Here is a 17379-nt window from a genome sequence, read left to right on the forward strand (position 1 = left end):
CCTCACTGACCCATTCTATCAGCGCCGCATCACCAGGACTTACGTATTGAATGACTCATGAAAATCTTTCAGCATCGATGCATCACTAATGAAGAGGAGGAGGGAAGTAAAGGTGTGGAGGTCAGGGTGGAGGACGGACGCTCACACAGTCACAAACTCAACAGGTGGAAACATTAGTGGATCACAGGGGACATTCAGCAAACCTCTGGGTTTGGTTCTTCTTTAAGACGATTTCATCCTGTTTATTTATGAACACACTCTGAATACAGATCTTACTCTTATGATCAAAACATAGATTTTAAGATCAAATCTGAATAATAAATATAACAACAACTGATCAACCTGCATCAACTTCAGCTTTAAATGAACCACTTCATGTTTCAAAGTACATCTCATTCAGAGAACAGATGATAATAAAGTTAGAGGTAATAGAGTTAGGCTAACAGATTCAGGTAATATAATTAGTATTTCTGCAGGCTAACACTGGAGTTAGCATCTCTCTGGTTATGATATTTACAGGTTCTGTTAATCCAGATAATCTCCACAGATGAACATAAATTACTGTGTAGCAGTAAGAAGCTAATGTTAGGCTACAAACAGACGACATCACGGTCACATGACTGAAACTGCAGCTGCGACTGACGAAGAGGTCGGTGTGTTTACCGGAGAAACTACAGCTCACAATTTGTCTGTTTTACAAACCAACTGTGAGAAACCTGAAGCAGTGTGAGGACGTTTAATGTCCCCGACAACCTCTGCAGTCTCATTTAGACACTTGTTAGCAACCGCTGTTTCTAACACATGTAAACGCTTATCATTTCATTTGCAGGGTGCATAATATGAAAATATTGTGTAAACCACAGACCTTACTTCAGGGCTTCATTCCTGCTGAGCTCTACTCGGCCAGAAACCAAACAAATTCAAATTTGACCTGCTGATGGCTTAAGATGAAAAGTCGGAGGAGCACCAAAGGGATCCTCCTGTGAACGAGCATATGAATCTAATTTTATGAGTCATCCTGCTAACGTGGCCAGAAATATTGATCAGTGCGGCTCCGATGGTGTTTATCTGGTGAGGAAAGTCTCCAGCATCAGTGTGCAGGAGGCGGAAGGAAAAACCCTCGACAGATGGTCCGTGAACTGCAGAGCAGAGACACACAGACACATTTACATCAAACCTCCAGGGAGTTTAGACTTTCCAATTCACCTGACCTGCCTGTCAACAGAGTGAGAGAGGACTGTTAACACCAGGAGACCATCCAAACCCAGAGCTGGCACCAGGCGGGTCCGTTTAGCACCCAGCAGATTGTAGCTTACAACAAATTACATGCATGCTTTTTTCCTCTGTTATCCGCTGACCAGTCGTGAGCCGATCAGCAGCGTACAATTACAACCCGAAAGACATTTCAGAGACAAGCAGAGTCGGACTGAGCAGAAATTAGCTGACACGCTGGATTTACAGCCTCCATCTGCAGAGCGCTCGCCGCCGCTCAGGGTCGACATAAATCTCTCTGAGGCTAATTCATGATGGGAGCCTTAATAAGTGGTGGCTGTAAATTTAACGACACAGACTGTAAAACTGAACAGGTCGATTATTGTATGAGGGCCCAGCTCTGTGAGAGCAGCTTATAATGAGCCAGACTGACTTCTGTTGTTAGGCGGCGACCGAGCAGCAAAGAAGGACGTTAGGTGAATATTGTAAAGAGTGAAAACGACAAAAAAAAAACGCTTCCTGGTCCTCGTCCCTCCTGGTTTAAAGGGATATTCCGGTGTAAGTTTAATCCATGGTCTAAATCACCGTGAAACTGTGTTAGACTCCCTCTCGAGAGATCAAGTTAGCAGACCGCTAATTTACGGAGTTTTATCAACCTCAGAAACGACCGCACGACAACAATACACTGAAGTAAATGGATCCAAATATAAACCGCCACCAAAAAGCCACAAATAATGCTCAGAACAGCACCAAACTTCAGCAACAGTACAAATAGGGTCTCAGCACATAGTCCGGGGCATCTAACCTCCGCTAGCTTAGCTGGATTTCTATTGGGAAGCTAAAAACAGATTTCAACTCTCCTCCATCAGCTTCCGGGTCGGGGAAGTCCCGACGCGACGATTACCGAGTGCGGTTAGAAATGCTCAATTCCGTTCTTTTCCCTGTCCGCTCTCGATAATAACTGTTATAAACTGGCAGGTAAGACACATATGAACTTTGATTGCTTTTCCATGGAGTCATAATCATACATTTTCATCCATGAGCCGCGGAACTCTACTGCACTCGGTAATCGACTCGTCGGGACTTCCCGTCAACAGGAAGCTGCTGCAGAAGAGTGGTAAATTTAGTCAGCTTTTCAGTAGAAATCCAGCTAAGCTAGCGGAGGTTAGATGCCCCGGACTATGTGCTGAGACCCTATTTGTACTGTTGCTGAAGTTTGGTGCTGTTCTGAGCATTATTTGTGGCTATTTGGTGGCGGTTTATATTTGGATCCATTTACTGCAGTGTATTGTTGTCGTGCGGTCGTTTCTGAGGTTGATAAAACTCCGTAAATTAGCGGTCTGCTAACTCGATCTCTCGAGAGGGAGTCTAACACAGTTTCACGGTGTGTTAGACCATGGATTAAACTTACACCGGAATATCCCTTTAATGATGCTGGTTTGGTTGTGCTCGTTCCGAAACCAAAAGTAAGAGTTGACTCATTTTAACTCAACCCGTTTCCCTCGACTGAAGCTGTTGAGCCTGAACCAACCAAACTGTGACCGTGTCACCAGTTGTGTCTGCTTCGCCTGCTGCTGATCTCCAGCGGTCAGATATGTCGTTTCAGGAGTCTTCAGCAAACGACCTGTTGTGTTTCTGTAAATGTGATGAGGATTCAGACCGCTGATTACATGACTGACGCCCCCATCACAGGCAGAAACACTGTTTTATCTTGTCCTTCCCTTTAGGCTTAATTAAAGACAAACCTCATCACCTGTCAGTCTACATCAAAACGCAGCTGCCTGAATGTGAATCTGTTCTGGTTGTTGACCATCACTGATCAGCGGTCAGCGACGCAAAACAGGAAACAGGAACTTTACAAGCTGAGATCGTCTTTGTTCTGGATAAATCTGCAGTTTATTTTCTTGAGTAGTTCAGAAATCATTTTGCTCTAGTAAAAAGGAACTCGACTCACAGTGAACTAAATATCTAAGCAGTTTGGTTTGTTTCTAACATCTCTCTGAGGATTATCCTGCGAGCATATCGCTGCCAGACCTTAATCAGTGGAGGTGATCAGAATGTATGAAGCCTGAAGGAACGCCTGCAGAAAACACACCGTCACCTCTGTGTATTATTGTTAATAAAACTTAAATCAGATTGTTATGTTCAGCTAATATCCTCGTAGAAAAAACGCTAGAATTGAATATAATTTTAGTCGATTATTGGATGAATTAATGGGCAGATTAATGAAGAAAAGCATGAAAATGATGCATCACATGACCAAATATATTGAATATTACGTTTGCCCGCCTCTTGAATCACTCAGCTCTGCAGCAGCACACATAATTATTTCTCCAGGGTAATCTTCTCCCACTGCTGCAAGTTGGATGAGCCGAAAAAAGCCACACAATAACAACAAAAACAGGAATCTGTGGGCTGAATTTCAACCGCAGGGTGAAAAGTGTGCAGAGAGAAACAAGGACAGATGAGTGCGAACTGTTAATGTGTGAAATGAAAGCAGGGGACAGTTTAAAACGCTCGACCGGAGAGAAAACTGCTGAAATGTTGTCATTTCAAACCGACATCCTACCGACTGTTGCCGAGCGAAGCCCAGCAGGCGCATGAGTCACGCTGCCAGTTTCTTCTCACAGAAAAGCTGCTTGTGTTCGATGCCATGAAATAAAATCAAGCCGGTGTCCAGGTCCTGTGGTTTCAGTGTCCTGCCTTTCAATTTTCTGTCTTTTGAACAACCTCATTTTGCCCCCCGTGGACACAAACTGTGGATCTCATCTCACTGATTCACATCATCTGGTGCTCGTGGTCATTTCCGTGAAACCCAAATGAGCTTTTGTGTTGTTGACACTTCAGAACGAAGAGGTTTTATAATCAGAATGTTTTTGTTTAATCCTGGAAAACTACTGTTGTTATTAACAGTTTTTAAGCTTTATGCAGTTTGGAAAACGATCTCATATGTTGTGGTTGTGAAAGAAGCCGATCAGACCCAGTGGCTGTCGTAGTTAATACGGCAACAAAAGAGGAATTCAGGTGAAGTCGTATAAAAAGCGACAGTCTGTATAGATGGATGTTTACATACATCTCATCACGGAGGTCAGACAGTTGTTTTAACCTCATGATTTAGTTAAGTTACGTCGCATGAGTAGAAAAGTCACAGACTCATTTACTCAAACCAAAAAGTTTTCCTGAACCTGACCAAACTGTGAGTTAACGACAAAGACGCTACGCTGTCATTTTGGTCGTCGCTGTCAGACAGAAGTAATCAGCCTCCATATTGTTGACGTGTGTTAAAGTAGTGAAAATGTTTTTAGTTTAAACTGTGATCTGCAACTTTTAACTTCTGGTTTGCACACTATTCTAGGCTTTGCAAAATGTTCTGTATTTTCTGTGGCACTCCACGTGTTTATTAGATCCCTGAGGTGAATCCTGTAAGCCAGTGACCACTGTTCAAGACGACGTTTCAACATTTGAGAGTGTGAAACAGCTAAATTTAATTAAAGAGACATCGGGACATTTTCCAGCCGTGTTTGTAGCTTAAATATGATTTTTTCTTCAAGTGTTTTTTATGTCGAAACTTAACCAGACAATAAGAAGTCTATAAATATCAACTCTGTCTAAGTTTCAGCACATCTGTGGTTCACAGAAACTAACAACAAACCTTTTAGCCTCTTTCAGCTCATTGTTTTGGTTTTACACTTCACTCTCACAGCTCTCATCTGCATTATAATTGAATAAGCTCATATAAACCAGATTCACAGCACCGGCTCGGCAGCAAACAGCAGACGGACGCGACGCCGGTGAACGTGGTGGAGCATTTAGCAGATATTTCCCTCGGGAGGTGGTGGAGACCAAAACCAGAGCTGAAAGAAAGACGTGACTGGACTGAGATTCATCATGTGACACGAACACGAGTCCAAACCAGCGATCGAGTTGCTTCTGTAACAGCTGAATGTGTAAAAGAGCAACTGTCTGCTGACACGTTCTCATATAAAATGAATAAAGTTCATATCTTCGAACACACCGTCATTCAAACGAGTATAAACACTCCCTGAGGATCAGAGTTTCCTGTGTGTTTTACTCTCATCCTAATTAAATGCCGTCTCATTATCTCAGTGAAGTGAAGTCGTTACTGTTGGACAACCTACAGCTGCAGTGAGCTCGACAACTCCGTTAAAGAGCTCTCGTTAGGTTTATTATACCTGTTCACATTTGATCTTGTGATGTTCTGTTGGAGATAAATGTCGTCTTAGTTAAGACGGGTCGGTACATCGGAAAGACGGCCGGCTCAAACTGTAATTAGATGTCCACTCTGTAGACTCATATCCAATTATGCACTTTATGAAGATGAATGAGGGTTTGAATGATTGAATTAATACGACCTGGATCTTATCTGCACACAGCAGAGCTGAGAGACGAGACTGTGAGACAACATTCATCACATCCTTCTCTCCGTCTCCTGTGAGGTTTGAATTCACCGAACGCTCTTCACTGCACAAATCTGTTGTAAACGTCTCATTTCAACATGAAGAATCACCTGTTCACACGATCAGGAAGAGTAATAACCTGAGCACAGAGCGGCACAGAGAAGCTGGTGGACAGAGAGAGTTTACAGAACAACTACTGGACCGTCACGCCAACTAAATCAGCCACAAATAGAGATAAAACCCAAACAATGTGACTAAAGGTGGCGCACACACTGGAAGAGCTTCTGTGTTTCTGCATAGAGCAACAAGGCGACTTATATCCTTCATCACAGAGCGTTGTGCGCCTGATGTCCATCCTCGTTGGCTAACAGTGGGTCGCCTCATCACTCATAACCTCCCAACCGAGTAGTATTATAGACCACATACACAAATCGTTGGAAAGCATTGTGGACTCAGAACACGAGGTGAGATGGTCACTGAGCTCGGCAAAGCTACGTCCTGCAAAACCGTCTGAAATACCACGTTTATGGTGAGACGCCTGGTTTAACACTTCAGCTGCCATCATCACAGAGGACGCATCAGTATCACGACCAGGGAAACCACAGCAATAGTTTGGACTCAAATGCAGGACACGACACTGAGTTGGGCAAGGCAACAGTCTTTACTAGGAAATATGTTCAGGACACGAGTAGTCAGTCAGCGGAGGCAAAAAAATCAGGCAGAGACGAGGTCGGAGGAAACACTTGGAGACGATTGGAACAAAGGCTGGGACGTTTCTGCACGGGGACAAGAAGACGAACTGGCAGCGGACAGAGGAACCACAGGGACTATATCAACACACATACACAAGCACCAGGTGAAGGTGATCAGGGCGGAGGACTAAACCACACAAGCAGGGAGGGGGATCTGGAACGAGAGGAGAGGTAAATACACAAGACAAGAACAGGGACAAGACTATAACATGAGACGCAACAATCACATTCACAGCTTTGAAACATCTGGTTTCAATGTGTCCACAGTCTAATCAGGTCTAATAAACATGTCCAGTGTTTCAACAGTGAGGCGAACAGGCCAGTGACAGCTGTTCAAGGCAGCGTTTCAACATTTGTAAGCGTGAAACAGTTGGATTTAATTAACGAGACGTCAGGGACATTCTCCAGCCGTGTTTGTTTCTTACAAGACAATAAGCCGTCTGTTGTCTCGATATATAAATATCTACTCTACCTGAAGAAAAGAAAGATGAAGGAATGTAAAGCGTCTGGTGGTTTGAACTGAGAAGAGCCAGTTAAATAACTTAAGTGTTGTTTGTTTCTCCCACGTGAAGACAGAAAAGAAGACTGATCTGTAGACGACTCTCACCAACAAGCTGCCACTTCAGATCCAAAATGTTTAACGAGCTCGTTCTTTTTCTCTACACGAGGCCGAACGCTTCTGTTCTGAAGGTCAAAGCTCAGCCGGCTCACGATCTGACTCCATGTCAGCAACATCGACCTCATTCTGACTTCACACTCGATCGCTGGATCTATTTGTTCTGTTTTAAACACGGCTTCTTCAGCAGCAGCAGTTTTCACGCCAAAGGCAAATACAGCAGCCTGTAAAACAAACAGTCAGACACAAAGAGAACCAACAACGTCCCCGACAGACGAACTATTCCCTCCTGTGTGTTTGATTAAAATCACACTGAGCAGCTGTTGGAGGGAGTTTTTGCATCTCCAGGACGGCGCTGCTCAGTGGACCAGTTCTACAGCCAGCGGTGCCGGAAGAAGGTCGACGAGCCCCTCGGAGACCCTCAAACACCTGAAGACCAACCGGAGGAGGACCGGTAATCAATAAATCTGATTTATTCTAACATTAAGTTACATTTTAATCAACCATCAAACGGTTTTGGAACGTCTCAACAACCTCTGAGTGATGACGACTGTGTGACATCATCCACAAACACAACAACAGGATTTACTGATGAGGTGCTCATTAATTAATCTGAATAAACGTCAGGATTAAACAGATATCGATGAAGTCCTGTGTGTATTAATATCTGTCGATCAGGTGATGATAGGAAACTGGATCATCATCAGAACTGATCGATCTGATATAAATGTTCACCACTGAAACTCAAACACACTCAGTTTTGTGTCGATGATGAAAATAAGGAAAAGCAAACGTCAACATTTGAACAGCAGCGACTCAAAGCTGTCGATCGACTCATGATTGATCCTCAAACTGTCTGATCAATAACTTTAGTTTCTGTGTGTTCACACTCACACTGACTGATGCTGCAGACACACAAAGATCCTGAAGAGGTTCCATCAACAATCATTCTGTCTGGTGATCAATAGAAGCTTCATGACTGTCTGCACATCAGTCACGATCAATTAAACGACAATTAACCAATCACACCGCAGCAGCTGATGCCTCCATCAGGTCTCAGAGAGCCGGAGCTGCAGCCTCACGCAGCCCCGCCACAAGTTACCTCTGTGCGGGCTCAACACGCCGCCTGTCCGCCGCCCTCCGCCGGGTGTGTGCTCGGTGCGTGCTCGGTGTGTGTGTCTGTCACATCTGTCGCCTCTCAGAACAAAACATCTGTAAAATCCAACCGACGCGTTCTGGAGACGAAGAAAACGAGAAGAGGACGAGCAGCGGAGAGCTGCACTCACCTGCCCGCCGGTCGGTGTTGTGTCTGCGGCCACAGACGCTGCTGGTGTGTGTGTGTATGTGTGTGTGTGTGTGTGTGTGCTGCTGGTGCTCACTGCTCTGCACACAGCGCCGCGTGTGCGTGTGCGTGTGTATGTGTGCGTTGATGTGTGTGCGGTTGGAGGCGGTGGGAGAAGCTGCGCAGTGAGCTGTGCGCTGTGGAGCTTCTTCTTCTGTATTCCAAGGCTTCTGTTCAACATGGACCGGTCAGAGAGGTTCGTCCCTGTGGGGTCGGGTCTGCAGGAGGACCGGACTCAGTGACGCGGTCTGCAGGGCCGGATCCAGGTTTTAAGAGAGGGTGGAGAGGGGAGAGAGAGACGCCCCCCCAGAGAGAGGAACCAGAACTGGAGGAAGAATCCAGATCCTTTAAACAACTGATGCTGTAAAATTACAGTGATAAAAGGTTTTTAAAGTCCTCATTCCCAATTCAGGCAGTGCAAGGCTCTGATCTTCATCTGCTGAGGAACTGTAAAGCAACAGAACTTAAACAGCATGATGATATAAAGTCAGGTGAAGTGTCGTAGTCCACAGAACAGTTCTGGAGCTTCACAGTAAAACAGAGCTGCAGCGTTCTGCTGAACAACCGAAGCAGCTGAAAGTTGATTTCAGACTTCAGATGTCTCCATCAGCTCGTCTTCATCCGACTCACCTCCTCTTATCAGGACACAGGCAGGAGACGAGGGGAGAGGGCGATCAGAACCACTGGGTCAGATAAAACAAACAGACGACCACTCTGTCACCAATAAGCACATAAAAAAACATCTTTATCGACGTTCTTACAGAGGCACAAGAAAGTCAGAAGCAGCTCAGTGGGCGAGGAGGAGGTTTGATTCCCCTCAACACATTTCAGATTCTCCTCTCGTCCAACGAGCTCCGGTCTCAGCTGCTGCTCCACCTGAGAACCAGAACCATGAGCAGCAGGCTGCAGGTGTTCTGATGATTTAATGAACAGAAGGAGGTTTTATCTCCCACATCAGCTTTTCTTTCCTTCCTCTCTTTCCTTTCCATCTGTGTCCTTCGACAGCAGCCCTGATCTGAACTGTTTCTCTCCAGACTGGAGAATCTTAGAATGTGTGAAACCAAGTGATTTATTCAAAGATTAAGAAATTGGCAGAAGAAGCGAATAAAAACTGACAGCTCAATTCTTTTCACTCGGTTTCACACAGAGAAAAATATTTTCCTCTTCAATAAAACCTCCAAACATTTTATATTTCTCTGTTGTCCTTCAGGGCATCTCTATCATTTCATTTCCTTTCTCTTCTCTTCTCTCCCTATTCTTTTTTCCTTTCCTTTCCTTTAATGTCCTTTCCTTTCCTTTCCTTCCCAATTTTCCTTTCCTTTCTGTTCCCTTTCTTTCCTTTCCTGTCCTTTCCTTCCCCCTTTTCCTTTCCTTTAGTGTCCATTCTTTCCTCCCTATCTTTCCTTTAATTTCCTTTCCTCACTTCTTTCCTTTCTTTTCCTATCTTTAATTTCCTTTCCTTTCCTTCCCCTTTTCCTTTCCTTTCCTACCACACTTTCCTTTCCTTTCCCTTTCTTTCCTTTAATTTCCTTTCCTCACTTCTTTCCTTCCCTTTCCTTTCCTTTCCTTCCCCCTTTTCCTTTCCTTTTGTGTCCCTTCTTTCCTTTCCTTTCCTTCCCTATCTTTCCTTTAATTTCATTTCCTTTCCCTTTCTTTCCTTTAATTTCCTTTCCTCACTTCTTTCCTTCCCCCTTTTCCTTTCCTTTGTGTCCCTTCTTTCCTTTCCTTTCCTTCCCTATCCTTCCTTTAATTTCCTCTCCTCATTTCTTTCCTTTCTTTTCCTATCTTTAATTTCCTTTCCTTTCTTTCCCTCTTTTCCTTTCCTTTAGTATCCCTTCTTTCCTTTCCTTCCCTATTTTCCTTTCCTTTCCTTTCCCTTTCTTTCCTTTAATTTCCTTTCCTCGTTCCTTTCCTTTCCTTTAATTTCCTTTCCTCTCCCCTTTTCCTTTCCTTTCTTTTCCTTTAATTTCCTTTCCTCACTTCTTTCCTTTCTTTTCCTATCTTTAATTTCCTTTCCTTTCTTTCCCTCTTTCCTTTCCTTTCCTTCCTTTCCTTTCCTTTAATTTCCTTTCCTCTCCCCTTTTCCTTTCCTTTCCTTTCCTTTAATTTCCATATTTCCTTTCCTTTCCTTGCTCCTTTCCTTTCCTTTCCTTAAATTTCCTTTCCTTCCATATCATTGCCTATCTTCTTTCCTTCCCTTTCCCTCTCAGGCCTGTCCTTTTTTTCCTTTCATTCTTCTCCTTGACCTCCTCCTCTTTCTTCTCCTTTCCTTTCCTTTCCTTTCTCTCCCCTCTCAGGCCTGTCCTCTCCTTCCTCTCCTTCCTCCCCATCCTCTCCTTCCTCTCCTTCCTCTCCATCCTCTCCTTCTCCTCCTTCCTCTCCATCCTCTCCTCCTCCTTCCTCTCCTTCCTCTCCATCCTCTCCATCCTCTCCTTCTCCTCCTTCCTCTCCTTCCTCTCCTCCTTTCTTTAATCAGATATATCACATGAAGTTTGGTGCTTCTCATTTCCTCTCTCCACCTGCTGACCTGACTCGGGCTGTCGGGCTTCAGGCGCTCTGAAGGAAAACAAATTAAACGCCGACACAAACAGGTCCGTGTCCCTGGAAGTGAAACACACTGCTGTTATTTCTAATCTGTTTTCTGTCATACGTGAGCTGCTGTGTGTGTGTGTGTGTGTGTGTGTGTGTGTGTGTGTGTGTGTTATCATGAAACCTCTTGTTATCCTGCTCTAATGTAAAACAGCACTCAGCCTCACAGATCAGATGAAGTAAAAGCATCAGACATTCGCCGCGCTGCGTCGCTTGTGACCGACTCCGAGCAATTTGCTGCGATAATGAGTTTCTAAAGCTGCGAGAGGAAAATGAAAGCAGGGAGGAGAGACGGTGGAAGATGGAGGCAGAGTTACGGGACAGAAGGATTGAACGTTTTGTTTGGAGAGAGTTTTCCTCACACTCTCCTCGGCACTGTAATGAAACGTTATTTGGATTCTGACCTCAGATCGTATCATCAATACGTGTCTGAGCCTCGAGGCGAACACGAGGACGGATGAGTTCAGGCCACAGTCCAATCTGGGGATAATAATTGCTTTCACACTTCACAACCGGCTGCTTTTCCTCTCTGTACCCACAACCGTCCTTCTGTTGTAGTGGCGTGCAGCGAGCTGCATGGTGCTGTGATGTAACGTGATATGAGACACGTTGAACGTCTGAACGACTTGTTACTGTGGTCCTCCAGGGAGAAGAGGTCCATTTATCTCACCCGCCTCTGTGAGAGCTAAAGTGTTCAGCTCTGTTATAAAGGCAGCACAAAGTGTCCAGAGTGAGTGAGCGCCTGGTTAACACCATTAACCATGTCGTCGTGAGGACATTTTTGCATTTTGAGGACATTTGTGCATTGTGAGGACATTTGTGCATTGTGAGGACATTTGTGAAAAGTGAGGACATTTCTGGATTGAGGGACATTTGTTTATTGTGAGGAAATTTGTGCATCGTGAAAACATTTGTGCATTGTGAGGACATTTGTTTATTGTGAGGACATTTGTCATCGTGAGGACATTTGTTTATTGTGAGGACATTTGTCATTGTGAGGAAATTTGTGCATCGTGAAAACATTTGTGCATTGTGAGGACATTTGTCATCGTGAAGACATTTGTGCATTGTGAGGACATTTGTCATCGTGAGGACATTTGTGCATTGTGAGGACATTTGTCATCGTGAGGACATTTGTGCATTGTGAGGACATTTGTCATCGTGAGGACATTTGTGCATTGTGAGGACATTTGTTTATTGTGAGGACATTTGTCATCGTGAGGACATTTGTGCATTGTGAGGACATTTGTCATCGTGAGGACATTTGTCATCGTGAGGACATTTGTTTATTGTGAGGACATTTGTCATCGTGAGGACATTTATTTATTGTGAGGACATTTGTGCATCGTGAGGACATTTGTGCATTGTGAGGACATTTGTGCATTGTGAGGAAATTTGTGCATCGTGAGGACATTTGTGCATTGTGAGGACATTTGTCATCGTGAGGACATTTGTGCATCGTGAGGACATTTGTGCATTGTGAGGACATTTGTCATCGTGAGGACATTTGTTTATTGTGAGGACATTTGTTTATTGTGAGGAAATTTGTGCATCGTGAAAACATTTGTGCATTGTGAGGACATTTGTGCATTGTGAGGACATTTGTGCATTGTGAGGACATTTGTCATTGTGAGGACATTTGTCATCGTGAGGACATTTGTGCATTGTGAGGACATTTGTCATCGTGAGGACATTTGTGCATCGTGAGGACATTTGTCATCGTGAGGACATTTGTGCATCGTGAGGACATTTGTCATCGTGAGGACATTTGTGCATCGTGAGGACATTTGTCATCGTGAGGACATTTGTCCATCGTGAGGACATTTGTCCATCGTGAGGACATTTGTGCATTGTGAGGACATTTGTCATCGTGAGGACATTTGTGCATCGTGAGGACATTTGTCATCGTGAGGACATTTGTGCATTGTGAGGACATTTGTCCATCGTGAGGACATTTGTGCATTGTGAGGACATTTGTGCATTGTGAGGACATTTCTGGATTGAGGGATATTTGTTTATTGTGAGGATGATTCTATATAGTCCTATATTGTGGGGACACTCTGACTCGTGTGGACGGTCTGAGGACACTTCCTTCCTGAGAAGATGATTTTTTCCCTCCTCTTTTCTAATATTACCTTTCCTGCCCGGCTCTTTTCTTCCCTCCTGTGCCCTTTAGAATTGATTCACCGCAGTGTTTTTTAATTAGATGGATGCTGCAAAAGCTTCCTGGCCTGCGTTATGTTTGGAACCTCGGAGGTACTGGAACAATATTATTAACTGGGCTGTGAGTACGATGCTCGCTGGAGACTGTGAGGATGAATTAGGCATGTGTTAAAAGCCTCTTGTGTTCCTTGGAGCACAGAGTGGCGGCGGCTCGTTGGTGGCCCGGCTCCGGGCAGCTCACAGCATGTGAGCACTGATTGCGGCGCAGCGGTGAAGATCTCGGCCTCGACCGCAGAAATCAATCTGCCTCCGGGTTGATTGTGCATCCAAGTACAGATGTTTGTGATCCTTTTTTTCGACTTTGCCTTTCTGACTGGCTTTATGTCTGGAGGGAGGAGTGGGATGACTTCAGCACCACGGCTGCTGGCCAGTTATTTTAATCCCATCCAGAGAAATCGTGAGTCATTTTCATAACAGCTGCAATCACCTCCTGTTTCCAGGTGAACCCGTCTCCACTCGCCCTCCCAGTGTCGCTCCGATGTTTCATGCCGCTGCCTTCGAGCCTTTTACCTGAACCCTGTCATCTGACGGTCTGACTCGCTGCCTCATTATTTGGACTTTGGATTCCTGCCTGTTTTGGGCTGCCTCTCTGGTTTGACCCTTGCCTTCTGCCTCACGGTCCTTTGAGCCTCCAGAGATCATTTTGTCCATCAAAGGTTCATCAGCTGTGTCTCTGTCATCTGCAGCTGGATCCTACGGCTGTTTGATGATGAAGAAAACATAGAAACACCACGATTCTCCAATAACTCCTAAATGTTTTTATTGACGTTTATTTTCCAAGGACATGAGAGATTATGATCTTCCCTGGATTGTCTTTGATCGCATCTCCTAGACAAATGTTTATTCTCCCAAAGAGTCGGTCAGGTGAAGCTCTGAGTGAAGTCAGCACTCAGCAGAGACTTTGGTTCTGGTTCTGGTTCTCTGTCTTCTCTATGTAACGTTACGTTCATGAAGTAAAGTCCATTTCCCCTCCAGCTCCAGTCAGCAGTCAGCAGAACAGAACCTGGAGGTCAGCTCCGTAACCACAAGTTACAAAGTCACCTCTGATCTCTGCTCCTGTCGGTAAATGTCTCCGGATCAGAACAGAACCTGATGAGGCTTCAGGTGTTTATTCCTCACAACTTTTTCCTGAGGGCGGCCAAAACTGGAACCCTGCTGCACCCAAACCCAGATAAAAAATAATTAATAGTCAGTGATCCAACATTTTAAAACAAACTGACCTCACAACAAATAAATCAGTGATTTATAATATATGATTTGTTTTAAATTGCCCTGAAAGAATAAACATGAATCTGCGTCTCTGCACCGACTTGCACAAAAAATATCTTTGACACTGAATTATATAATGTGTTTCCTGCCTGTGTGTGAGTCTCAGAGGAGTGAGACTTCACCTTCAGTATCTTTTCCTTCATGAACATGTCAGGAAATCACACTGAGTCATTAGAGTTTTTATCCTCTGGAGAACTTCCCTCCGGTCGTTGTCGAGGTTTCTGACAGACTCATGGACGCTGACGTCTCCAGAGCACGAAGAAGAAACTCTGACTTGAAAACAGACTCTCTGATTTTCTTTTCTCTATAGTTGCTGCAATATAGCTGCATCCAACACACAGCAGTGTTTTATAAACTGCAGTAAATCTCTGTGAGGTCTGAATACTCTGAATACTTCCACAGATGATTCACAGACTTACACACATGAACGCATCACACACATGATGCTGAGGTGGAGGAGGCTGTTTTTCACTGTGAGGAGGAAACAGGACGTTCTATTTTAAAGATAGACTGAACAAACCGACATGAAGATGGTTCCCTCTCATTTATACATGTTTCCGTCTGCAGGACTAACCAGGTACGAGCTAACATCAGCTGGTCTGACTGCAGGAGCTGTTTCATGATGTTAGATCAGAGTTCCTTTGTGATTGTGTGAAGCCAGAGAACCCAAAGTGATGATTTCATTTCTCCAAGCAACAAAAATGCACCGTGGAAACACGAGCGTTGTTGTAAAGCGGCCTGGTGGAACTGGGAGTCAGTCTTCCACAGTTAGATAAATGTAGTGGAGTAAGAAGGAGAATATTTCCCTCTGAGATGGAGCAGAGTTGAAGTATAATGTGGCATAAAATGGAAAAACTCATCAAGCAGATTGAGTTCTCCTACAGATCAGTCTGCCGTCTTGGCACCACAACAACATTCTCAGAACATCACAGAGGACGGAGGAGCCCACACATCGTTCCGTCTCTCCGGGGCAATCAGCAGCGCTACTGTAATCACACCAGGCAGCGACACCGGCAGCGGCAGCCGCACTCGGATCAGAACATCTCCAGTGTAACTGAGAAAGTGGCCCTGCTGCTCCTCACATCACACACAAAGCTTTGACACTCAATCACATCTGCTGTGCTGTTGTTTCGTCTGCTTCAAGACAAAACTGTGGGCGCAACACGTGAGCGAGAGACGGCGAGGATGTGTTCGTCATCCAGCTGCTCGCCGTCACAGAGCCGCGGGACACGAAGGAAAAGGTCCACAGAGGCCCGCTGGCAGCTTCCTGTTTGACTCCGTGCCCTCTGGAAAACCGCCTGAACGCATCAGCGAGGCACCAGATGCTTCTGCAAAGGTCCATACCTGACGTCAGCCAACCAGCCCGCCAGAACCAGCCACCCTCAACCCTGCAACCTGGCAACACACACACACACACACACACACACACACACACACACACACACTCTGACATTTAAATCTCTCCCCTGACAGTTACGTGTTTTTGCAGTTGTATCAAATGTTTCTCTACCTGAGTTCACTTTAAACCAACACACATCAGGATCAGCTGAGGCGGGTTGACGGTTTTCCTCCTGTCCTCGTGTCAATGTGACCTTGAGCAAGACACCTACATGGCAGCTGCAGCCAGGTGTGTGTGCTACATATTCAGTCCAAAACGACTGATTGCAGAGCAGCTTCACTAATTAAACACAGTGCATGTTGAAATGATCTTGCAGAAGTAAATACAGTTGCATTTGTGTTTCTGCTTTTGAAAGGTTTTTGCAATCGATGACATTAATGTGTGTTCAACCACAACATGCACGTTCTTCAGCGGCAGCATATCAGAGGAGTCAACACAGTCTGTCCTCCAGGAGACGTTCAGGTACTTGTGTAAAAACAGACTCTGGTAGAAGTAGAAGTACTGATTCAACCTGTTTACTCCAGTAAAGTAATAGATTACAGGCTCTGACATGTACTCAGAGTATCAGAGTAAAAAGTCTCCCTCTGAAGGACATTTGTGCTCAAAGCTAACTGAAGCTCACGACATATTAATAGAACTCAAAGACTATTAAAGTTAAAGGTAGAATCAGTAGGATTTGTCCCAGCTGTTCCTGAACGCACCACAAAGACAGTTGATTGTTGAGTCTCATTCCCAGGACGTCAAATAGACACATGTTGGGTTGGTAAAGCGTCCCGAGCAGCAACAAAGAGAGAAAATCAGAAACTCTCTGCAGATACGAGACACTAACACGCCTTTTCTCCACATTCCAGTCTCCCTCTCTGTCTGTTTACGCCTTCTTACGGCTTTTACGTCTTTGTCTCGTCTCGCTGCGTCTGCCGTGCGTGATGTGCTCTGATTGGTCCACATCAGTCTGCTGATGCTGGGAAATAACAATAATCCATTCACCTCAAACTAAAGTAACGAGGTTGTTCTGAAGCTGTGAGGAGGAGAAAGTTCAGATGTACAGAGGAGAAGTCACACAGATACTCAGGTAAAGTTCAGATACATGAAACATCTGATGAAGGGCGAGTGAAGCTGGATGGTAAAATAACATTCAGTCGAGTCACATTTTGAAGTATCGCATTACAAAAATGGAGATTTAAAAAACACAAAAAACAGTTTTGAATCTCAAGACTTACGAGTTTCTGTTAGAAGAGAAGAAGAAAAAGAAGAAGAAGAAGTTACTCACATGTTCAGTCTGAGTTGTTTAATTCATGCACAAACAGAAATATAAAACACAGTTAATGATTATCTGGAGCACACTGGTTCATCCTGGAAAGTTCAGCTCAGTTGCTCACCGTCACAAATATCCTCCAAGGTAATAAATGTTTCAACAAAGTGGATTTCCATCACAGTCGTCCTCAGCTGGTCCAGCAGAGACGGTGTGACACGTCGAGAGCCTTCAGCTGTCAGCCAGAGACGCAGATCAACGGGCTGCAGAGACGAGTGGAACTCTTCAATGAGGAGCCTCAAAAATA

At 44.7% G+C, this 17379-nt stretch overlaps 1 protein-coding gene across 2 annotated transcripts in view; it reads right to left on the bottom strand.

The window, feature by feature from the left end:
- The window catches only part of npy8ar (neuropeptide Y receptor Y8a), a 35858-nt gene extending 27173 nt beyond the window's left edge, over positions 1–8685 (bottom strand). Inside the window, exon 1 of one of the 2 annotated variants that reach the window (XM_030434897.1) lies at positions 8285–8685. The gene's annotated coding sequence lies outside the window, so the exon portion shown is untranslated. Of the gene's footprint in view, positions 1–8100 lie in introns of both variants that reach the window. The other variant, XM_030434898.1, reaches the window with a different exon arrangement.
- Between the last annotated feature and the right edge of the window lie 8694 nt (positions 8686–17379).

Source organism: Sparus aurata, chromosome 12, assembly GCF_900880675.1.
Source record: "Sparus aurata chromosome 12, fSpaAur1.1, whole genome shotgun sequence".
In the NCBI taxonomy this organism is placed as follows: Eukaryota; Metazoa; Chordata; class Actinopteri; order Spariformes; family Sparidae; genus Sparus; species Sparus aurata.